This window comes from Macrotis lagotis, chromosome X (assembly GCF_037893015.1).
Source record: "Macrotis lagotis isolate mMagLag1 chromosome X, bilby.v1.9.chrom.fasta, whole genome shotgun sequence".
In the NCBI taxonomy this organism is placed as follows: Eukaryota; Metazoa; Chordata; class Mammalia; order Peramelemorphia; family Peramelidae; genus Macrotis; species Macrotis lagotis.
In genome coordinates this window covers 638,873,166-638,898,818 of record NC_133666.1, presented here as the reverse complement: position 1 = coordinate 638,898,818, position 25,653 = coordinate 638,873,166, and the positions used below count along the sequence as shown (strand labels likewise).

General features: G+C 35.6%; 1 pseudogene; it reads right to left on the bottom strand.

Moving 5' to 3' along the window:
• The window catches only part of LOC141501403 (olfactory receptor 7C1-like), a 36,579-nt pseudogene extending 19,640 nt beyond the window's left edge, over positions 1 to 16,939 (bottom strand).
• Positions 16,940 to 25,653: the final 8,714 nt, after the last annotated feature.

The window sequence follows — 25,653 nt, the reverse complement described above, 5'->3', positions numbered from 1 at the left end:
TTCCAATACCTACAACTCTTTCGTGGGTGGATCACAGTCTTTATGGTAAGTCCATCAGAAAAGTTACTTCCATATTTTTCCACCTTTTCCATTGCTGATTACAACTCCCTCTTTTCGTATTTCTCCTCTACCATGTACTGTATTTTCTCTATCCTTTCACTGTGACTCTGCTGTAGGGTAGCTGAGTGGCCCAGCAGACAGATCCCTGGTCCTGGGGCCAAGAGGCCCCAAGCCCCCCTACAACCCCTTAGGCCCATCATGCACCTGACCCTATGGTCCTGGACAGGCCATTCAATCCCCACCCCTTGCTAGAAGTAAAAAAGAAAATGTGTTACATCTCACCACTCTCCCCCAATGTTCCCTTCTCTCCTCCATCACTCACATCCCCCTCCTTCCCCATTCCCCCTCCCTCTCTCCTTCTTACTCTAGATGCCTGTACCCTATTGAGTATATATGCTGTTTCCTCTCCTAGCCACCTCTGATGAGAGTAAAAGATTCCCTCATTCCCCTTGCCTCACCCCTTCCATATAATTGCAATAGCTCATTGTAATAAATAAAAATCTTATATAAAATATCTTGGCCTATTTCCCCTCTCCTTTTTTCTTTCTCCCATTACATTTCCTTTTTTTTCTATTGACTCCATTTTATACCATATTTTATCTTCGAATTCAACTTTCTCCTGTCCTTCAACTATAAAAGCTACCTCTACTTGCTCTATTAATCGAGAAGGTTCATATGAGTATTATCAGTGTCATTTTTCTGTGTAGGAATACATGCAGTTCATCATCATTAAGTCCCTTGTATTTCCCCCTTCTCCTCCACTCTCTATGCTTCACCTGAGTCCTGTATCTGAAGATCTAACCTTCTTTTAAGCTCTGGCCATTCCAAAAGGAACATTTGAAATTCCCCTGCTTCATTGAAAGTCCATCTTTTTCCCTGGAAGAGGCCATTCAGCCTTGCTGGGTAGTTCATTCTTCGCTGCATTCTAAGTTCTTTTGCCTTCCAGTATATTATATTTGGAGCCCTATGAGCTTCCAATGTAGTTGCTGCTAAGTCCTGTGTGATCCTGACTGCAGCTCCATGATATTTGAACTGTGTCCTTCTGGCTGCTTGTAATATTTTCTCTGACTTGGGAGTTCTGGAACTTGGCTATAATATTCCTAGGGGTTGTTTTTTTGGGATCTCGTTCTCGGGGGGATTGGTGGATTCTCTCCATTTCTGTTTTGCACTCTGCTTCTAGAATATCAGGGCAATTTTCCTGTAGTAATCCTTGGAAAATGATGTCAAGGCTCTTTTCCTGATCATGACTTTCAGGTATTCCAATAATTTTTAAATTATCTTTCTTAAGTCTGTTTTCCATATCATTTGTTATTTCAATGAGATGTTTCACATTTTTTTCTAATTTTTCATTTTTTTGGTTTCGAAGTTATGAATCCTGGTTTCTTGTAAATTCATCAATCTCTCTGAGTTCCACTCTTTGTCTGAAGGATTTGTTCTCCTCAGAGAGTTTTCTTATCTCTTTTTCCATTTGGCCAATTTTGCTTTGTAATGCATTCTTCTCCTCAATAACTTTTTGAACTGTTTTATCCATTTGACCTAAGCTGGTTTTTACCATGCTATTTTCTTCAGCATTTTTCTGGATTTCCTTCACTAAGCTCCTAACTTCATTTTCATGTTTTTCCTGCATCTCTCCCCTTTCTTTTCTCAGTTTTTCTTTTAACTCCCTCATTTGATTTTTAAAGTCTTTTTTGATCTCTGTCATAGCCTTAGCCCAATTTCTGTTTTTCTTGGAGTCTTTAGATGTAGGAGCTTGTGCTTCTTCACCTTCAGACTGAGTATTTTGATCATTCTTGGGCTCATATGCAAAATATTTCTGAATGGTCTTCCTCTTGTTTCTCTGCTTGCTTATTTTCCAAGTCTGAGCCTGGTTTTGGGGTGCTTTCTGAACTTTTGGGACACTCCCACAAGGATCTTAGTGTGTGAGGCTCTGTCCTCCCTCATGGTCTGTGAATGACCATATGTGCCCCCCTTTGCTATGGGGCTGTGGTGGAGGGGCCTTTGCTGTTCTATGGGGGGGCCTAGACTGCGATTAGGATCTGAATTTGGTCAGAGCCCCAGAGTCCTGTTCCATGGGCAGAGCTTTGTAGTCTCTCTTTACTCCCCTCCCTAGGTTCAATGGGCTCATGCCCTGGGGGCTCCTGCTTACGGGCTCTGCCTGCTTCTGTTTCCAGATCTGGGCTGCTGAAAGACAACATTGCTTTCTGTGTGCCCCGAGGGCTGGGCTTCACGTGCTCACTGTGGCAGAGTTCCCCCATTGTTCCCCCACTTTGTGCCTGGTGCTCCCCAGCGGCGTAGGTCAGGAGCCCCCACCCCCTTGTGATCCCTGCTCTCAGCTCCTTGGAGCTGCCTCTGGCATGCTGAAGTTCTTTTGCTTTGGCGGGCCGCTCCTCTGACCTGGGGAGCAGAGCCTTTCTGCTCTTTTCCAGATTTCCTTGAGTAGGAGAACTGCCTCATTGGCTCCCTCTGTGGGTTCTGTCTTTCGAAAGTTTAGTTAGAGTCCTTAGTTTCGAAGTTTTATGGGAGAGCTTCTAAGAGATATTGCTCTCTTGTCGCCATCTTGGCTCTGTCCCCTCTTTTCCCAATTCTTAAATTTTCTTATTATTCCTTATATTTCCTGAAGACCAATTTCCAATCTTCTTTTTCTTAATATGTTTCCCCTTCTTTTGCTGTTTATTTTTACCTTCAGTTATTTTTCCAGGGTAAAGTGCATGGAACTAGACTTGGAATCAGGAACATTAATCTTGAGTTTCAGCCTATCTACAGCAACTTACTAGCTATGTGACTCAGATAAAGTCATTTAACTTTATTTGCCTCAGTCCATCATCTGTAAAATGAACTGAAAAAGGAAATGACAAACAATTACCACAAAGAGTTGGACTCAACTGAAGTTACTGGGAAATAACAACATTCTGCCAGTATAAAATGAAACAGGGCAGAGAGTGATAGTGTTTTGTCAAAATAACTCACTAGTCTTAGCATATATTTTTTTCAACAACCCAAAAGATAACTTTATGCATGGACATCACCATGTTATAATGAGAATTGGAACTGACTGTGGATTTACCCAAAGTCTGCTTATAGTTTTGAGTTTTAATCCCTGGGCAAGGAAGAGCCATAGAATTCCAGAGTTTGGGATAATAGTAGAGAGCCAACTCCCCTTGCACTTTTAGGGCAGAAGAGAGTATTTGTTACCACCAACAGATGAGAACATAGGCCAGGAGAATATTGAAAACCTCTCCTTAGAGTATGCTACCTTAGAAGAATTGAAAATTTGCAGGTCTCCAAAAGTATCTCTTAAAACAATTGTAAAAATCTCTAGAAACTTGGGGCAGCGTAGCCTCAACCCTGAAATCAGAGATATACTTTAACATAAAGTTAAGAGCAAGTCATAGGATGGAGAAATGAGTAAACAACTGAAAAAATCTAACCAAAGAAAATTACTATGGTGTCAAAGAAGTTTAAAAAACACTGAGAATAAGATAAAAGAATCAAAGGCTCCAAGAAAAATATGCATTGGTCTCAGTTCATTGTAGACTTCAAAAAGGATTTTGAAAATCAAGTATCAATGCAATTGATAGCTATATACCACTGTTCAAGTTCATTATTATTGGAGAAATTAAAATGCAAATTAGATTGGCAAATAGGAAAAAAGAAAGAAAATGACACAAATGGAAGGGTATATAGGGAAAAATGAGACATTAAAGTCCTGTAGAACAATTTGTAACTATGGCCAAAGGGTTATAAAACCATGCATGCCTTAGTAATGTCACTGCTAGGTCTGTATCTCAAAAAAAGATGAAAAACAAAAAAAAAGGAAAAATATTTATATATACAAGGATATTTGTGGCAACTCTTTTTTTGGTGGCAAGAAATTGAAAATTGAGGGCATGCCAATCATTTGGGAAAGGACTGAAAAAACTGATTGAATGTGATTATGATGGAATACTCTTCTAATATAAGAAATGATGAACAGGATGTTCTCAGACAATATTGGAAGGACTTATATGAATTGAAATGGACTGTGTGCACAATAACAACAATGCTGTAGGATGATCAGTTATGAATACATTAACTTTTCTCAGCAATACACACCAAAACAATTGTGAAAGACTTATGTTGAAGACTATTCATCTCCAGAGAAAGAACTGATTGTTTTGAGTATGCAGATTGAAGCATTTACTTTCTTATACTTCTTGAGGTTTATTTTTTGGGGAAGAATCTATGTGCTTTTTTCAAGATATTATTATGCAAATATTTGCATGACTACACATTTGTTACATATCAAATTGTTGAGGGTGGAAGGGAGAGAATTTGAAACTCAAAGTTTTAGAAATGAATGCCAAAATTGTTTTTATTCCCTGTAACTTGGGAAAATGAAATGTAAAATAAAATAAAATACTTCATGAAAAATTGACTTGACTTTCTGAAATCCATTATCAAAAGAGCACCTGGAAAGAAACTTTCAAGAAATTATCAAGGAAAACTGCCAGGAAATCCTGAAAGCAGAGTCAAATAGGAATTGGAACAGTACACCTATCAACACAGGAAAGAGATCCCTAGAGAAAAATTCCAAGGACCAAATTTCAGGATTATCATGTTAAGGAAAGCAATTCAAATATTAGGGAATCACAATCAGGACTACAGAAGGCTTGGTAATTATATACATGGAATATGATATTCTGAAAAGCAAAGGAGCTTGGACTACAAGCAAGAATCATTAACCTTGGAAAAATGAACTATAATACATTAAGGGGGAAATATTTTTTTGATGAATTTGAAGGGCTTAAGACTCACAAGTAGAAGATTAGAACTAAACCAACAATATGATCTCTATTGTCAAGACTAAAGAGAAGCATAAATAGGTTAAAAAAGGGGGGGGAGGAAGAGTTAGGAATTCAGTGAAGCTAAATTGCTTACACACAGAGAGAAAATGATTGTAATTCTTAAAAATTTTATCACTAGTAGTATAGCTAGAGCAGCTATATATAGACAAAAGGTACTGTATAATATGAGTTTGAGGGAATGACATGAAAAGGGTTAAGGAAAAATTAAATTTTGGGAGCAGAAAGAAGGAAGATGTAGAATGGAATTAATTATTTCACATGAAGACGTCTGAAATACCTATTAAAGTGGAGGGGAATATAGTATACAATAGGCATTGCTTGAACCTCCCTCTCATCAGTATCAGATGAAAGAAGATATAATTTACACAGTCACTGATTGTAGAAATACATCTTATTTGACAAGGAAAAAGGAGGGGCATATATAAAGGAAATGGAAGTGAGAGAAGGGAGTGCTGATCAGGAGAGCTGGAAGATAGAAGCAAGACACTGATGTGGAGGGAAAGCATGAAAGGAGAGGACATGCAAGAGGAAGAAAATGATGGAGGGTAAAACACAGGTAGTTATAACTGTGAATGGGATGGATTCTTCACTAAAATGGAAACAGATAGCAGAGTGAGTCAAAAATCAAAACCCTACAATATGTTATTTACAAGAAACATACTTGAAGTTGAGAGACATATAAAGAATAAAGGTGGGGTGGCTAGGTGTCATAGTGGATAGAGCACTGGCCCTGGAGTCAGGAGTAACTGAGTTCAAATCTGACCTCAGATGCTTAATAATTACCTAGCTGTGTGGCCTTGGCCAAGCCACTTAACCCCATTTACCTTGCAAAAACCTAAAGAAAAAAAAGAATAAAGGAAAGGGACTGGAGCAGAACCAATCACATTTCAGCTGAAGTAAAAAACCAAAAAAAAGGAGTTGCACTAATATTGTTAGACAAAGCAAAAACAAAAATATCCCTAATTATAAGGGCTAAAGAAACTTCATCTTGCAAAAAGATACCTTAGATAATGAAGCAATATCAGTACTGTGTCTCTGATAAAGGTCTTTTTTTCAAATATATAGAGAACTGATTAAAATTTACAAGAATAGAAGTCATTCCTCAATTGATAAATGATCAAAGAATATGAAGAGGTTACTCTCAGATGAAGGTATTAAAGTGATCTATAGACAGATGAAAAAATGCTCTAAATAACATTTTTTGTAAGAAAATGTTGTTAGAAATACCAAAATGGCACATGAAGCTAGCATGTTCCCTGAGCTTTTCCCTACCAAAGATAAATGAAGCCTCTGAACTGACATTCAAGCTACAAATACCACAAAGAAAAGAGAAGATCCAAAGAAGTTTTCAAAAGTAGACATCATGGAGGATCTTCAATGAAGGTCTGTCTCTTTGGGGGGAAGGGGAAGTAAAAATCAGGAGGTAGGAGAACAGGAAAACCAATGGAAACCAATGGAAACCAATGGAAAATTTTAGCCTCAGTGCAATCCAGTTCACAATAACTTGACAAAAGCAGATATCCTAGCAGTTAGATACCAAGCCAATAGGGAAGATTCCCCACTCCCCCAACAAAATCTGAACCCTGGGAACACTGGGGCAAAAGACAGGACTGGGTTGGGAACAAACCACTGCCTATGTTAGGACCTAGATACAAAGGAGGAAACAAATCTCTATAAAAGCAAGGCCTGGACTTCATAGACAGAACCTTGGACAATGACACCCCCCCCCCCAAAAAAAAGACTTGGATCTATACTCCCTCTATCCCGGGATGAGAGCAAAAGCAACAAAGATGAGCAAAAAGCTAAAAGAGTGGTCACTATAGTAACTACTTTTCAGATAAACATGATAATGCCATGTCAGAAAAAAGAAATTAGTGAAACATCACTCACAGGGGAAATCTCAAAACAGTCTATGAATTGGATTCATATTCAAAAGCTCATAGAAGAGCTTAAAAAGAATTTAAAAACTAAAGAAGAGAAGAAGAAGAAAAATGGAAAAAAAAGAAATGATAGTCAAGCAGGAAAATTATGAAAAACTGACCAGAGAATTTGACACTTAAAAAAACCCAAAAAAGTAATTGAAGAAAATAAAACCCTAAAAATTAGAATTGAACAAATAGAAACCAAAGAATTTTTGTGAGTACAAGATTTCATCACACAGAATAAAAAAGTTGAAAAAAATTGAGGACAATGTAAAGTGCCTTTTGGGGAAAATGAATGCACTGGGAGAGATAATCAAGCAGCTAGGTGGTGTAGTGGATAAAGCACCAGCCTTGGAGTCAGGAGTACCTGAGTTCAAATCCTTTCTCAGACACTTAATAATTACCTAGCTGTGTGGCCTTGGGCAAGCCATTTAATCCCATTTGCCTTGCAAAAACCTAAAAAAAAGAAAAAAAGAGATAATCTATGAATCCTCATACTATCAGAAAACCTGGATCTAAAAAAAAAATGGATCTAGAAAACACCATGCAGGAAATTTTTAGGGAAAACTCTCCAAATCTGCTGGAATAAGAAGATAATAAAACCACTGAAAGAATACACAGAACCCCTCTAGAAAGAAACTCCAGGATAAAAACTCCAAGGGTTGTTATAGCCAAATTCCTGACTTCTCAAATAAAGGAGAAAATACTGCAAGCAGCAAATGGGAAACAATTTAAATAGAAAGATAACACAATTAGACTCATAACAGGACCTATCAGCCTCAATATTGAAGGACTGGAGCAGCTGGAATACCATATACTGGAGGGCAAATGATTTAGGATGACAACCAAGAATTTACTACCCTGAAAAATTCAGCATATATTGTTAGAGGTAAAAATGCATGTTCAATGAAATAGAGGACTTCCAGGTTTTCTTGACCCAAAGACCAGAAGGGAATATAGAATTCCATCATAAAATACACAACTCAAGAGATTCATAAAAAGGTAAATGAAAAGGGGAAGTAAGAAGCAAAACAAAACAAAACAAATGTTAGTCAAGATTATCAAATTTTATACAGTCCTAGAAGGGAAGATATAACACTTGTACTTCCTGAGAATTTTTACTTCTCTTAGTATAATTAAAGGTTCAAAAATAATTGAACAGATTGGACTTACAGGATATGGAATAGTTGAGTCTTATCCCTCCATTGAAGAGGTCCAAGCTGACATCACAATGTTTGAGACAAAAATCCAAGATGAAAAACAGGGATATTAACTCTAAACTTACATGTCTCATTGTCCTTCTTTAATTCTGCTGTGTTAATAAAGCTTAAAATTTTCTCTGCTGATGGCATCATAAACTGGGTGGTCCTGAATCAGTGTCTCCCATAACTTACAATCATTTGTAAAGATCTCAAGTGTGATGTTCAGAGCCTCCCATTACTTAGAGCCCTTTAAGATTCTTATACTTAATTAAATCAGGGTTTGAGTTAATCCATACTTCACTTAAGAAGGGGTTAAGTGTCCTGGGTGTGTGGGGGTAACTCGTGAGAGAAAATAGGCTGAGGGGGGAGAGGTGCAAATAGTTCATGAAATGATTAGACTTTGGATGATACTTTGGCTCATGAAGATTGTGCATCTTTGGGGGGTATTTGAAAAGAGGACAAAGGAAAAAATGATTATAAGTCGATGTAATTCAAGATTCTTGAAAAGTGTACTTCTAATGAGAGAGAAGAGGGGTGGGTACTTATTGACTTTGAGGCAATGCTGATTATCAATCAATCAATCAATCTGTGATGGTACTTTGACAAGACTTTGAACTTATCAAGCAATTCTGTAATCAATTGATTGAACTGTGATTGTTGATACTTGATTAATAGTACCTGAGTGATAAATAATACCAGGTGAAGAAGCACAAATATTTATAATTTTAGAGGGAAACACGTGAGTGTGTGAACACTGAGAAAATTCTATACAATAGATTTGTTTCATAGAGGGAATAAGATACATTCCACCTTGAGTTTAAAAATCTGTCCAACTCTTCAAGAAAGGGTCAGGGTGGGTAATGGAAAGATAAGGGAAGAAGGGACTGATAAAAGGGAAGGTGAAAATATAAGTGAAAATGAACTGTAAATTAAATTTTAAAAGTTAAAGGGGAAAGGGAGTAAAACTGATGAGGAAGAATAAGAGTAAAGGAAAGAGAAAAATTCAAAGTGGAAATATAACATGGAGGGAAATACAGAATTAGTAATCTCAACTGTAAATGTGAATAAATAGCAGAAATGGATAGCAGAATGGATTAAAAACCAGAATCCTACAATAATTTATTTATAAGAAATACATTTGAATCAGAGAGATACACACAGGGTAAAGGTAAAAGGATAGAGCAATATATATATTATGCTTCAGCTGAGGTAAAAAATAAATCAGGGGTAGTCATCCTGATCTCAGAGCAAAAGCTAAAATAGATCTCATTCAAAGCAATAAGGCTTGAAACTACATCTTCTTAAAAGGTACCATGCACCTAGTAGTATGGCATCCAAATTCCTAGAGGAAAAGTTAAGTGAATTATAAGGAGACATAGACAACAAAACTTTCATAATGAGGGTCTTCAACCTCTCTCTCACTCTCTCAGAACTAGATAAATCTAAGCACAAAATAAATTAGATGTTAAGAAGGTGAATGAATCTTAGAAAACTTATATGAGATATATCTCTGGAGAAAACTTAATGGGGATAGAAAAGGAAAAACCCCTTTTCTCTGAAGTGTGTGGCACCTATTCCAAAAGTTACCATGTGCTAGGGCATAAAAACCTTATTATCAAATGCAGAAAGGAAGAAATGATAAACACATACTTCTCAGACCTTGATGCATGTAATAGAAATTTCATGTGATTAAGGGTCACAGAAAGAGAAACTAAAAACTAAATGGAAACTAAATAACTTAATTTTTTTAAAGAAAGATTTTATTTATTTTGAATTTTACATTTTTTCCCCTAATCTTGCTTCCCTTCCCCCACTCCCCACAGAAGGTAGTCTCTTAGTCTTTACATTGTTTCCATGGTATGCATTGATATAAGTTGAATGTGATGATAGAGAAATCATATCGTTAAGGAAGAAGCATAAAGTATTTAACCTCAACTGACCTGGAGCAGGCCTTGGGAGCCCCTGAAACTGCAGCAGCATCTGCTTCTGGAAGCCTCAGCCCATGGTTGGTAAGGCCATCAGAAAGAGATTACAGGGATCTCTTTGCTATCACTGGCGCAGATTTCTGTGGCTTTGTTCATCTGGGCTGCAGTCTTGAGTCCTAGTTCCAGGAAAAGGAGCAGTACCACAATGGAGCAGGAATTCTTTTCATAATTCTAGGGCAAAAAGGATTGCTTATGACCAGAACAAACCTCTCCTTAGATCATAAGACCTTGGAAGATTTGAAAATTAGCCGATCCTTTGCCGTATCTCTGAAACAGCTGGAAAAACTCTAAAAAATTTGGGACAGGGCATCCTCCACTGGGAAACAGAGCCCCATCTTAACAAAGAATTAAAATCAAGTCTTAAATTGGGAAAAATGAGAAAATAACAGAAGGAAAAAATTACTATTGGTAATCAAGAAATACACACTCAGAAGATTATAGGTTGTACATCCAAAACCTCTAAGAATAAAAGGAATTAGTCTCAGGCCATGGAAGAGCTCAAAAAGGATTTGTAAAATCAAGTAATGGAGGTAGAGGTAAAATTGGGGAGAGAAATAAGAGTGATGTAGGAGAATAATGAAAGCCAAGTTTTCATCTTAGTGAAGGAGACACAAGAATACTGAATAAAATAGAATCTGGAAAAACATTCTGAATGAAATAGAAAAATTGGCCCAAAAACCAATTAGAAGAGTACTAAAAAAAAAAGATAAAATGACAAACAGGTAGATTTTATAAAAACCTGAAAAAAACTTTCATGAACTGATGCAAAATGAAATGAACAGAACCCGGAAAACATTACCCTATATCAGCAACTTTGAATATCTTATGATCTGCTTTGAATAACTTAGCTCTTTTCAGTAACACAATGATTCAAGACAAGTACAAAGGACTCAGGAAGGAAAATGCTATCCATATCCAAATAAATAACTGAATAACTAAATGCAAATGAAATAATTTTTTCCACTTTATTCTTTCTTGAATTTCTTTTTTCTTTCTTTTGATCTATTTTTTTCCAACACAATAAGAAAATCTGTTTTACATCAGGGACAGGGATGATCAACCTAGCAGGGATGGTGCTGCCATTGCAACTCAAAATTCAATAAATCTAGGAGCTTTTTAGGGTTGAATTAATTAAATGTATACCAAATATAGCAGGCAAAAGATGTTATAACTTTCCAAATGACCCTTGGCTGAAAAAAAATTCCCTCTCCCTGTTTTACATGTAGCACATGTATAAACTATCAAACTGTCTACTATTTTAAGAAGAGGAGATAGTAGGGAGGGAGGGAGAAAATTTTGGAACTCAAAATCTCATAAAAATGAATGCTAAAACTCTTATATAATTTGGGCAAATTAGGATGCTATTTAAAAATATTATGATGGGTTGGAGGATACAAACAAATGAATGAAACAATGGAGTATACATTACTAGGTATGAATATGGAATCAACCACTAAAAAGTACCACCAGGCTGTTTTCTGCCTTCAGAACAGAAAGGTTAAATGTTCCCTTTTTTGTAAAACTGTGTCCATTCATATTGTATTAAGTGTATGTTTTTAAATAAAAGCCTGCATTCATGATCAGTTCCAGAAAAGGAAACATGATATTCAGTAGGGCAAGAATGGCAGATTTACCATTCTGACCATGAACAACTCACAGACATCTTTATGAACCCTGGCTCTCCTCATAATGCTTGCTCAGACAACTTGTTGATGTTACTGCTGGACAAATATGATCTTCATGAACTCAAAAGTTCAGCTTGGACTCTGATAGACATTTATTCTTATTAAATTTGATCAAATTACATTTGACTTGATGTTAAAGCAGGTCAAGAACTCTTTATAGATATTTTATTTTTCCAGTTATGTGTTACGAAAGTTTTTTAACATTCATCCACTTGTATACTTTTAAGTTACACAATACTCTTTCATCCACCATCCCCCCCCCCCTTCCCCTGCCCTGGTCTCCAGTGGTGAACAGTCTAGTAAATGCTGTATATATAAATTTGTGTTTAATATGTTTACTTATTTGTAATTTTGTATAAGAGAAAATGGGACTAAGGGAAAAGAAAGAAAGAAAAACATGGGACAGGAAGGAAAAACATAAGAAAAAACTTAAAAATGTGAACATAATGTTCATTCTGATTCTGTTTTTTTTATCTAAATGTGCATGACCTTGTCCATAACAATTCTCTCAGGGTCGCCCTAGCTTTTTTGAACTACTGAGAATAGTTGCATCCATCCTATTTTTACCATATCATGCACTGTGATCAGTTTTAGGACTCATCTAATTCTTCTTTCTGTCTAATCAACCCATCATTTATGTAATGATAAAACTGCTGATTTTTATGTAAGCAAATAATATTTATTCCTATGCTTTCTACTTTGCTTCTTGAATCTGGCATCTGGATTTTTTTTTGCTACAGTCTTATTGAAGTTAGAACTTGAAGTCAGCATAAATGCAACTAGGAATCAAAGAAACAGAGATAAATAAGCACTCTATTTCATTCATGGGAAACAGACTTTCTAAAGACTGAGAAGGACTTCAGGGCAGAGCCAAGATGGTGGCATTAACTTAGCATGCTACTGGAGCGTTTTCTGACACAGACATTAAAGCAACAGATTTTACCAAAAAAATACAAGATTGAAACAAGTTCTCAACTGTAGACACCATTGAGGATCTTCAGTGAAGGTCTATTTCTTTGGGGGAAAAGGAAAAGTTAAACCCAACTAGGCAGGAGAGTAGGAAAGCAGGAGGCTTTAAGCCAGAGTACAGTCCAGGTCCTGGCAGCCTGACAGTAGCACAAGTCCAGGTAGCTAGATAGCAAGTCAATAGGGAGGGTCCCAACCTCAAACAAAGTCTGAACCCTGGGAACCCTGGAGCAGACAGAAATGAGTTGGGAACAAATCACTGCATAGGCAATTCCTGGGTTACATAGACAATATCTTGGTCAGTGATAAGCCAGGTATCAGATGCCAGCCTTAGCACAAAAAGCTTGAGTATATATACTCTCTGCACCCCAGGAACAGAATTTAAACAATCAAAAATGAGCAAAAAACCTAAAAGTTTGCCATCCATAGAAAGCTACTCCACAGAGAGAGATGAGAAAAATGCCACTTCAGAAGAAGAAAGCAGTGAAAAATTTCCTACATGGGAAATCTCAAAAGGGTCTAAGAATTGGACTCAAATCCAAATCTCATAGAACTTGAAAAAGAATTTAAAAACCAAAGAAGAGAGGAAGAAGAAAAATTGATAAAAATAGATGAGAGCAATGCAGGAAAAATATGAAAAATTGACTAAAGAAATCAATTTCTTTAAAAGTAAAAATAACCAACTAGAAAAAGAATATAACTCTTCAAAAAATAAAATAGACCAACTGGAAAAGGAAGCTTCCAGATCATTATCATATGAGTAACAGTCTGTGTGTGTGTGTGTGTGTGTGTGTGTGTGTGTGTGTGTGTGCATGTGTGTGTTTTCCTTTTTTATGTGCTATAGCTATATAAAACTTGTAGTGGATTGGATCAATCTTCCTGTCTGAATCTGTTTCTCCTAAGTCTTCCATGAGATAGCCTATGTTTTTATATATGAATGGAAACCCCTCTGAACCTCTACTTCAACAGTCTTGAAAGTGTTTTGGAAGCTACAGGTAACAATATCTTTCATTTCTTGTTCCTGATCCCTAGTCCCTTGAAACTCAGATATTCTACTTATAAATCCCATGTCACTTGTCTGTATGTTTTCACCCAGGTCCTGAGCTAAGGTCTCCTGATCTTCCCTCATATATAATATGAAACAAACCTCTTAATGGAAATCCGATTGACAAAACCCAGAAAGAGAAGCTAGGAGAACACTTATCTCAAGGTCTGTCTTAGGAGATTGTAATCATGGATATGCTGAGTGCAGAGCAGCAATGGTGGGGGGTGAGAGCCTGAGAAGCCTAAGATCAGCCCCAGAGGCATTCACTCTGAGAAAAAAAAACAGATTTATGGTCTGGGACTTGACAGAAGGGCTAGAGGGTAAGTTCCAGCCTCTAGCACCTCGTACTGGCCAGGAGGAAAAATAACACTCAGTGAGAAAAGCCTCTAGTACCCCCTACTGGACAGATGGATATATTACACTCAGGTAACAAAGCCTCTAGCAACCCTTGCTGGCTGGCCTATATATAGTTACTAAACCCAGTGAGTAAAGCCTCTAGGGATCCCAACACCAAACATCTGTGAAAAGCCCCCTCCCCCAACACAAGATCTTAGGAAAATGAAGAAAGGCCAGAAGAAATGGGAGTTCATAGAAAAATTACTATAAAGAAAAGACCCTAAATTAGAGAGATGTAAAATTTCTGAGGAGAATCTGATTTGGTCCCTAGCACAAAAAGATTTCCTTGAAGAAACCAGGAAGGAGTATAAAAATCAATTGAAAAATTAGGAAAATTTGGGAAAAGAAACCCAAGAGAAAGTTAACATCTTGCAACAAGAAAACAAATCCTTGGAAAACACAATTGAACAAATGAAAAAAGAAAATAGTTCTCTGAAAACCTCAATTGGTCAAATGCAAAACTCTTACAAAAATCGAATTGACTAATTGGAAAAGTAGTTACAAAAGGTAAATGAAAAAAATTCTTCTCTAAAAAAAGAGAATGAGTCTGTGGAAACCAATGACTTCAAGAGACAATAAGCATCTGTTAAACAAAGCAAAAATTGAAAATATAGGATAAAAATGTAAAATAGCTCATCAGAAAAACCACTGACTTTGAGAATAGATTGAGGAGAGATAACCAAAAATTACTGGTCTTCCTTAAAACACTGAAGGGAAAAAAGCCTGAATTCAGTATCACAGGATTTAGTGATAGAAAACTGTCCTGATATCATGGAACCAGAGGACTAAATAGTTATTGAAAGAATACATTGATCCCCTCTGGAAAGGGATTCCAAAATGAAAAGGCCAAGGAAAATTGTAGCCAAATTCCAGAATTATCAGATAAAAGAGAAAATCCTGCAAGCAGTCAAAAAGAAGCAATTCAGATATCAAGGAGCCACAATAAGGATTACACAGGGCCTGGCAGCATCTACATTAAGAGACTGAAGGGTATGGAATGTACTATTCCAAAAAACAAGGGAGATTGGAATGCAGCCAAGAGTACATTATCCAGCAAAACTGGGCTTTCTCTTCCAGGGGGAAAAGATGGACATTTAATGAAATGGGAGACTTCAAACTTTTCCTGATGAAAAGACCAGAGCTTAATAGAAAATTTGGACTTCAAACAGGACTTCAAGAGACACATGAAAAGGTAAAATAAAAAAGTGGGGGAGAAAAAAAGAAAAAAAAAACCTGTTGTCAAATAAGATGAAACTGGCTATATCCCTACCTGGCAGAAAAACTTTAATAACTCTAGAGAATTGTAAACCTATTAGAGAGAATGTAATTAGCCAGAGGAGATGGACATTCATGACTTACTTGAGAAACTGCTATCCAATAAGATTAAACTGGCTATATCTCTACCTGGGAAAAAGACTCTTATAACTCTCAATAATTATAATTCTAGTAGAGAGAATATACTTAGGGACACTTATACCCTTTCTGTGACTCAGATAGAATGATTTAAAAACAACACCTCCTTAAACGGGGAACAGTAAAGTGATAGGAGGATGGAGGAGACAGAATGGGGTAAATCTCATTACATTAAGAGATACAAAGGACCTATTAAAATAGAGGGAAGAAGGGAAGAGGTGAGAACTGCCTGAATCTTACTCTCATCAGATTGGCTTAAAATTAACATAAGTGCACTCAGTTAAATTAAGAAACTTAACTTACCTTTAAAGTGTTAGAAGGGGAAAATGGGAGGGGGAGGAAAGGGAAGAAGAATGGGCAAAGGGAAAGGGGGAAAAAAGGAAGGGGGTTGGATATAGGAGGGCAAACACACTGAAGGTGGTGGTATTCAGAAACAAAATACCAGGGAATATGGATAAAGGGGAAAAAGGGGAAAAATACAAACAGAGGGAAGATAACGTGGAGGGAAATAAAGAGTTAGTAATTATAACTTTGAATGTGAATGGGATGAACTCTCCCTTAAAACATAAATGAATAGCAGAGTGGATTAAAAGCTAGAATCCTACAATATGCTGCTTGCAAGAAACTCATTTGAAGCAGAGAGATACATATACAGTAAAGGTAAAGGATTGCAAAAAGATATAGTTTGCTTCAGCTGAAGTGAAAAAGTAGGGTTAGCAATCCTTATCTCAGACAAAGCACCTGAAAATGTATACTGTTCATTATAAAGTTTGAAGTATAAAAGGAAAGAATTTTTTGGAAGTGTTATATTTTGTATTTTGTGTTTTACCCAATTATATGTGAAAAAATAACTTTTATAAAATACCTGTTCTAAATTTTCCTCCCTTCTCCCTCCCCAACTATTCTTATTGAGAAAGTAAACAGTTTGATATAGGTTAAAGTATGTATTCATGAACACATTTTCATAAGACATTTTGTCAAAATTAAAATAGAAACCTATCCCCTCCTAAAAAGGGTATCAAGAAAAATAAAGTAAAAAAGCATGCTTCAATTTGTATTATGAAAATAATTATGAAGAGTATTAACTCTTTCTCTGGGAAAGATATCAATCTTCATCATTAGTCCTTCATACTTGTATCATTGTATTGCTGAGAAAATTTAAGTCATTCAAAGATTATCATCATACAATTTTTCTGTTCCTGTATACACAGTACATCTCATTTTGAATCTGCTCATGTATTTCCAAGCATTTATGACAGCAATCTGTTCATCATTTTTTATAGCAGAATAGCATTCCATCCTAATCACATGACCAAATACATGCCCAAGAACAGGCCAAACAGGGGACCTTGCTGATTTGGCTTCTCAGAAAATCCCAGGAGGATAAATTCAGTGAAATGTGTTTGGTTTCCTGGTACCATGAGGCTGACTTTACTGCCAGGAAACAAAAATATGAAGACCATGACATGAAAACAGCTATCTTTGTTTATGAAATGGAAAGAACTCTGATTCCAACTAGGCTCTGACTTCGAATTTCTAGGTTCTGTCCCTATTTCTGTCACTTTAGTACCTTGGAGTACTTGGAGTAGTCACTATTATCACCTCACTGCAAGACTAAAGATTTGGACAATGGTCTCTAAGATTTCTTACAGTTCGGGTAGTTTGAAACATGAGGAACCATATTTAGAATTGAAAATTTTATGAATACTATCTTAAATTTTCTTCAAGCATAAATGACCATTGAACAATGGGATAAAGAAGGAAATACCATGGACAGGGGAGGAGCATTTCTGTAGACAGCAGCAGACTGAGAAAGGATAGTGATCTGGTATGAGTGAAAGGGTTGGGTTGTTCCTTTCTCAACTGAAACTGAAAATCACATAGAAAAGTAGGGATCTAATTGGATATTTAGGACAAAATTTTACCCTCAGAAATTCCTGTAACAAAAATATACCTGTCAAAAGGGTATCTTGCTTTTCCTTGAAGAACTCCATGGAAAGAAAAGCTCTCAACTTCCTTAGGGAGCCTTTTCCATTCTGGATTTACTTTCACTTTCTATTGAGCAAAATCTGTTTTCAAGTTCTATCCAAATAGTCTCATTCTACTCTATGTTTCCTTGAAGAATTCCTTTCCTCTTGCATTTCTTTAAATATGTAAAGTTAGCCAATATTGCATATATTTTTTTCTCCTATAGTCCAAGCAACCCTAGTTTATTCAGCTGATCCAAATGACCAAATAGGTCATTCACCAACCTGTTTGCTCTCCCTTGTATCCTCTTCATATTATCAGTGTTCTCTCTAAGACATTGGGATGATCACCTCCTTCTTATTGTAAGTTTTGTTTCCTTTCATGTAGTTTAAGTTTTCTATAGGTTATTGTGTCTTTCATATCTCTGTTGATTAAAAATGGCTTTCACTGGAAACCTCCAGATCATTTCCTAATGATTAATTGTGTGTTCGAGTAAAGTGTTTTGGGGGGCCTTGTGAATTTTTCTATTTCTTTTGAGTTGAACAACCTTCTAGTATTTGGTGAACTTATTGTTTCTAAGACATCCCAGTGATAACTTAAGGCTGTATATATGAAAAGGTACCACTCTGAAACTGTTTCATCAGCTTTGAAAGGATTTTGGGAGCTCCAGGCCATAAATTTCCAATTTTTACTCCTATTCGTCAAACCTTTAAAATTCAGATATTCTACTTTGTAAAACCGATTCCAGCTAACAGCATATTTTTGTTTCTTTTCTTTGTTGCATTTTTTGTTGTTGTTGTTTTTTTAGGTTTTTGCAAGGCTAATGGGGTTAAGTGGCTTGTCCAAGGACACACAGCTAGGTAATTATTAAGTGTCTGAGGGCAGATTTGAACCCAGGCACTCCTGACTCCAGGGCCAGTGCTTTATCCACTGCTCCACCTAGCTGCCCCATTGCATTTGTTTTTTTAAAGGGGAAAAAGTTCACTGAAGGATATGCTCCATCTAATAATATTGTACATTGAATATGGTCTTGGTTTTTAAAAGGACTCTTCAGTGTAGATAGTGTATTTCTTGATGTCAGGTCTAAGACTTTTGGGTAAAGTTCACAAATTCAAACAGTTTCATGGCTGCCTAGTATATTTTTATATTAGCAAGAAATGTCAGGATCAGTCTGAGTGAAAGAGACATAATTTTTTGAAGATGAATTTGAACTCCAAAAGCACTGATCCTCAGAACCACAAACATATACTGAGTTCTTCCAATATGGAGAGGCAAGAAGCATGCATTTATTAAACATTTACAATGTGCTAGACACTGTGCTAAGAGCTAGCATTAAAATCATGAAATAAGGATGGCTAGGTGGTGCAGTGGTTTAGAGCACTGGCCCTGGAGTCAGGAGTACCTGAGTTCAAATCTGCCCTCAGACACTTAATAATTATCTAGCTGTGTGGCCTTGGGCAAGCCACTTAACCCCATTTGCCTTGCAAAAACCTAAAAAAAAATCATGAAATAAGAGGCATGAGGGAGGGAGGTGAAAGATACCAGTAAAAGGGAAGCATGGCAGAACCTGGAAATCCAGAGGCACAGAGGAGGAGAACAAAGAGTGATACATTGTTGCTCTTGACCAAAATGATAATTCCCTGAAGGAACTCAACAAAGGAAAAAAAGGAAGATGGCATAGGGAGATGCTGTTAAAGAGTAAAAATGTGCTGGGCACTGAAACATGACTTTAAAATCCACAGAGGAAGAAACACATCAAGGAGGGTGATGAAATGTCACTTTCCAGATGAGAATTCAATTCATTATCCTGCTGTGGGTTGAAAATCTCTGAAGAGCAGGAATTCATGATAACCTGATAGAACCATTTTCTCATTTGCAAAATTCTAATTGTTAAGAATTTTGTTTGTTGGTTTATTTACTTTCTGAGATCAAGTCTAAATTTGTCTTTTGTCATGTTCTCTCTTGCCTAAGGAAAACAGGTCTAATTTTTCTCACTAGCCTTGAAACACTTAAAGAAAGATTCTACTCTGGAAGAAGTAGCAGCAGAGAATATATATGTATTGTAGAAAGATACCTTGAAACCCCAAAGAGAAGATACTTGGAGTGATGAAGAAGAGGATTTTCTTCCTCATTTTGGGGGTAGTTTTGGTGATAGTAGCAAGACAAGATCATGATGGCCAGAAGAATCCCTTAGGAGGGCTGCCATGTCCAGATCAAAGAAGGTTTGTGCTGATTGATATCTAGTTTATCCCTTACTAGGATCCTCAGGTGTTTTTTTACTTGGATACACTGGATTTATTTTCCTAATCCACATGCAGACAAGCAAGATGGGTCCCAATAGGAGAACAACTATTTTTCCAATCAAGGTACTAGGGAGTAGCCATGAGGTGTTTGGAAATGGTTCCATAATCCTTAAAAAGTTATAGGCCTGGGGCGGCTAGGTGGCGCAGTGGATAGAGCACTGGCCCTGGAGTCAAGAGTACCTGAGTTCAAATCCAGCCTTAGACACTTAATAATTACCTAGCTGTGTGGCCTTGGGCAAGCCACTTAACTCCATTGCCTAGCAAAAACCTAAAAAAAATTAAAAAAAGTTATAGCCCTCCACCTATGTGATTTATCTATTGATTCTTTTGTTCTTCTACTACACTACACCCTATTTGTGTGAACTGGACCATGAAGCCCAACATTCCTATAAAGCCCAAGCTTCTTGGCTATCAAAAGCCTACTCCAACTAGAAGGACTGGGGAAACATTCCTAATTCTTTCTTACTCTCCTCTTTCCCCCTCCAAAACAAGTGCAGAAGTATTCCCTTCATGTCTTTCCTACAGATAAGTCCCAACCCTATAAAAATAGAATGGACTTAGTTAAATTTGAATAAAAAAAGTCATTATGCTTAAGTGATGCTAATCATTACAGCTACATTATTTGTATTAGTTTATTTTACTTTGAAAGATGCCATCTAAAGTTAAGGTGCGATATTTTTGTAATTTCTTCTTTTAAAAGAGTAAAAGTAAAGTTAAATTGTGTACAAAGCAAAAACAACAAAGACAACAGAGACTGAACTAGTATCTAGAAAGGGATGCTTGTTATGATTTTATAGTATGAACTGTTAGTATAAAATAACACACCCCTCCAAAGGGAAGAAAATGCAGTGATACACTTTCATACAAGGACAGAGATGATGCAGGGGAAAGAGGGATCAAATGAATAAGTCTAAATGTTTTTTTTTTACAATTCTTTGCAATGTCCCTTGTCTTTCTCTCTTAGGTAAAGCAAAATACATATATTCTTCTTAATGACAGCCCCTCAAATATCTGAAACTAATTATTTCTCCCATTTCCCATCATGATATCATGTATCCAATCTTGTTTCTTCCTTAAAACCTCTTAGCATTAATTTGGGTTTCTCTCTCTCTCTCTCTCTCTCTCTCTCTCTCTCTCTCTCTCTCTCTCTCTCTCTCTCCAGCAGCCTTCCCCATATCCTTGAAGGCAGATAAATGTTATACTTAAATAACAATTGTTCCAAGTCTCTGTATCAGAGTATGGTTGCACTGTATACCGCCCAACAACTGAGTATCACATACTTCTGCATATTACTCATAGTATAACTAAATTAATCCTAGCTACTTTTTAATATGTTAATTTTTGTTTTTGTGTTACAGATATACTCAGCAAAAGTCTGAGTACATAGCAGAATGGGGATAGGAATAAAAGATGTAAAGAAGAATAGATAGGAGAGGGGAAGAAAATTATAATAGAACCAGAAATAATAGAACTAAAATAGCATATCACCTGGTTTAATTCCTGTCAGGACCAAAAAGAGAGAAGAAAAAAAAGACTAAGTGAACAAGGTGGAGGAGATATTATAAAATCAATAGAGTTTACAATAAGACAATTGATAGAGAAAAGTAGTAGGTGATGTCTGTCAAAGAGACAACTGTACCTGAAGAATTTAAGAAAATCTGAAGTATGTTCATACACATTTCAATGATTACCCATACATCATATATTAATATCTGTGAAAGTAAAACCCACTATTTTGGTCCATAGATGGATTAAGCATCAAATGCTATACAGAGACTCTGTCTATTTCCTTATCCTATATTTCTTTCCAACATTCTCCCTAGATAATCCTACTCTATATCTGAAGATTTCCTATGATCTTGATTACCTTCACACCATGGAAAGTGATTTCAGGCTATCCATCAATTGATATTAGGGAAAGGATTCTTTCTATCAGCTCCTCTATATTTATCCACTCTCCCTTTCCCACTGAGTGTTGTGTGCAATCTACAGTGCCATTCAAAGAGTGTAGATTCAGGAGTCATCTACAGTTTGTAAGAAAAGGACCTTTTATAGCTCAATGCCTTAAGTCTGCGAGTAGGTAGTCTTCTCACTATTGCAGCTATCATTTACTTCTGGTTTAAGATTGTCCCTGGTGATGGGATTCTTCTTGGCTGTGATGGATTATGCCACAAAACACACATAGCATTTCCTTTATACATAGTCTAATCCATTGATCCATTACTTTATTTCTTAATCAGTACCAGGCAGGTTTGATGGCTGTCTCCTTAAAGTATAATTTTAGATCTGGTAAGACCATCAGCCTAACCATGAACAACTGACATTTTTTCCAATTATTTAAATCTGTCTTTATTTGTGCAAAAGTTGTTTGTAATTATGTTCATAGAATTTCTGGGTTTGTCTTGGGAAGTAGATTCCCAAGTATTTTATGGTTTATTTAGGTTTTTTTTTCAAGGCAATGGGGTTAAGTGGTTTGCCCAAGGCTACACAGCTAGGTAATTATTAAGTGTCTGAGGCTGGATTTGAACCCAGGTACTCCTGACTCCAAGGCTTGTGCTTTATCCATTGAGCCACCTAGCCACCCCATTTTATGTTTTTTTATAGTCAATTTAAATGGAATTTCTCATTCTGTCCTTTACCCTTGGACTTTTTAATTCATATATAGAAATGCTGTTGACTTTTATGGGTTTCTTTTGTATCCTGCTAATTTGCTGAAGTTGTTAATTGTTTCATGTAGTATTTAGCTGGTTTTCTAGACTTCTCTAAATGTATCATCATATATGCACTGAGAAAGCTTTGCTTTCTCATTGCCATTTCTAATGACTTCAATTGCTTTTTTACTTTCTAATTGCTAAAGGTAAAATTTCCAATACTTATATTGAATAGTAATGGTGATAATGGGTATACTTGTTTCACCCCTGACTTCACTGGATGCTCCTAGTTTATCGCCATTGCATAGAATAATTTGTTGATGGTTTTGGATATATATTTCTTATTATTTAAAGAAAAACTCCCTTTGTTATAATCTCTGATTTTTTTAATAGAAATGGATGTTGAATTTTGTCAGACTTTTTTTTAGCATCTGTTGAGGTAATTATATGATTTCTATTGGTTTTGTTATTGATATGTTCAATTATGTTGAATGTTTTTATAATATTGAACCATTCTTGCCTACTTGATAAAAATTATACTCAACCATACTGTATTTTCCTAGTAATAACTTGTGGCAATCTCTTTGCTAAAATTTTATTTAAGATTTTAATATCAATGTTCATTAGAGATATTGGTGCATAATTTTCTTTTTGTTTTGATTCTTCATAGTTTAGGCATCAGCCCCATATTGGTGTCATAAAAGGAATTTGACAGAACTCCTATTCTTTACAAAGTTTATATCAAATTGGAATTAATTGCTCCTTAATTGTTTGGTAGAATTCTCTTGTAAATCCATCTGCACTTTGAGACTTTCTTAGGGAGTTTATTGATGTTTTCTTCAACTTCTTTTCCTGAAATGTGGTTATTTAAGCATTTAATTTCCTCTTCTTTTAATTTGAGTAATATGTATTTTTATATATACTCATTCATTTCACTCAGGTTTTCAAATTTATTGGTATACAATTGGGTCAAATAGTTCTGTATTATCTTGCTAATTTCTTCCTCATTTGTGGCAAGTTTATCCTATCATTTTTGGTATTCTTTTTTCTTTCTTTAAATCAGATTAGCCAAAGGTTTCTCTATGTTATTGTCTTTTTCATAAACCAACTCTTTGTTTTATTTATTAGATCAATGGTTTTCTTTCAATTTTATTTATCTTGCCTTTGATTTTTCAGAATTTCTAATTTGACATTTATATAGGATTCTTTAATTTTTCTTTTTCTAGATTTTTAAAGTTGCATTCCAAATTCAGTGATCTTGTCTTCTTCTTCTATTCTATTCATAAAAGCATTTAGAGATATACAATTTCCCCTAAAAACTGCCTTGGCAGCATCCCATAAATTTTTAATTAATTTAATTTAATCATTGTTGTCATTTTCTTGGAATGAAACAGTTGATTTTTTGTTTTATCCACTCATTCTTTCTGATTACATTATTTAATTTCTAATTAATTTTGGATTATCTTTCATTGCTCTTTATCATATATAATTTTATTGCATCATATTTATTATTTCTTCCTTTCTTCATTTGATTATAAACTTATTAAGCCCTATGACATTGTCCATTTTGTTAGAGGTGTCAGGTATTGTAGAAAAGAAGTGTATTCCTTTATATACACCCATTCAATTTTCTCCATATCTAAATTTTCTAAGATTTTATTCACCTTCTTGACTTATGTATTTTTTCATTACATCTATCTACTTCTGATGGAGGGATGTTGAGGTCCCCCACTACTATAGTTTTGCTGTCTATTTCTTCTTGTAATTTATTCATCTCCTCTAAGAAATTAGAAGTATACCACTTGGTGCAATGCAAAATTATAGACCAATATCTCTTAGTATTGAGATTGCTTCATTGTCTATGTTACGTTTTAAGGGGATGTATTTTTCTTCTTTATTCCTTTAAATGAGATCTGTTTTTGCAATTTCTTTGTCTGAGATATGGTTTACTACCCTCGCTTTTATCACATCAGCTAAAAGACAACATATTCTGCTCTAATCTTTTACCTTTACTTTGTGTGTATCTTTCTGCTTTAAATTCATTTCTTCTAAGTAGCATATTGTAGGATTATGGTTTTTATCCACTCTGCTATCCATTTTTGTTTTATGAAAGAGTTCATTCCCTTTACATCGACAGGTCTAATTACTAATTCTTTATTACCCTCCATACTATCTCCAATCCATTTAGATTTTCCCTCTCTTCCTCCTGTCCCTCCGCACCAGTATTTTTCTTCTGAAAACTGCCTCCTTTAATCTGTCCCCTCTTTTTCTTCCCTCCTTCTTTTTCCACTTTTCCTCTTCTACCTTCTCTCTCTTCTATCAGTCCCTTCTTCTTCCCCACTTTCCCCTTTGACCTTTTAATACTTGAAAGATAAGATAAATTTCTAAACCCACATTTGTATATGTGTTATTCATTTTTTATGCAAAATCCAATTAGAATAAGATTCAAACAATTCTCATCCCACCCTTTCTTTCATTCTGCTGCAATAGTCCTTTGCACTTCATGTGATATAGTTTACCCCATTCTACCTCCCTTTCTTTCATTCTTATTACACTCCCTCCCCTTTTTAATGTCTTAATTAAAAAAAATCATTCTGACGAAATCAATTTATGTTTATACCTTTAGTCTTTATATATTCCTTCTAATAGAGTTACAATGTCCAATTGTTATGAGAATATTTCTCACAAGTGCGGATGTAACCATTTTAATTTTATTGAATAGTGGTCATTTTCTTTTCCCTTGTTTTTTTCCTTTGGTAACAATTAGCAACTTTAGCAAAATTGCAGGATATAAAATGAACCTACATAAACCCCAAGAATTTTAATATATTATCAACAACATATTGCAACAAGAGTTAGAAAGACAAAATTTATTTTAAACAACATCAGGTAACATAAAATACTTAAAAATCTACCTGCCAAGGCAGACTCAGAAACTTTATAAACACAGCTATAAAATGTTTTTTGCAAAAATAAAATTGGATCTAAATACCTGGGCAAATAGCAACTGCTCATGTATAGGCCAGGCTAAAATAATAAAAATGACCATTCTACCTAAATTAAACTACTTATTTAGTGCCATACTAATCAAACTTCCAAAAAATTACATATGGAGAAACAAAAAGTCAAGAATATCAAGGGATTTAATAAAAAAATGCAAAAGAAGGCGGTTTAGCCTCATTAGATCTAAAGTTATATTATAAAGCATCTATC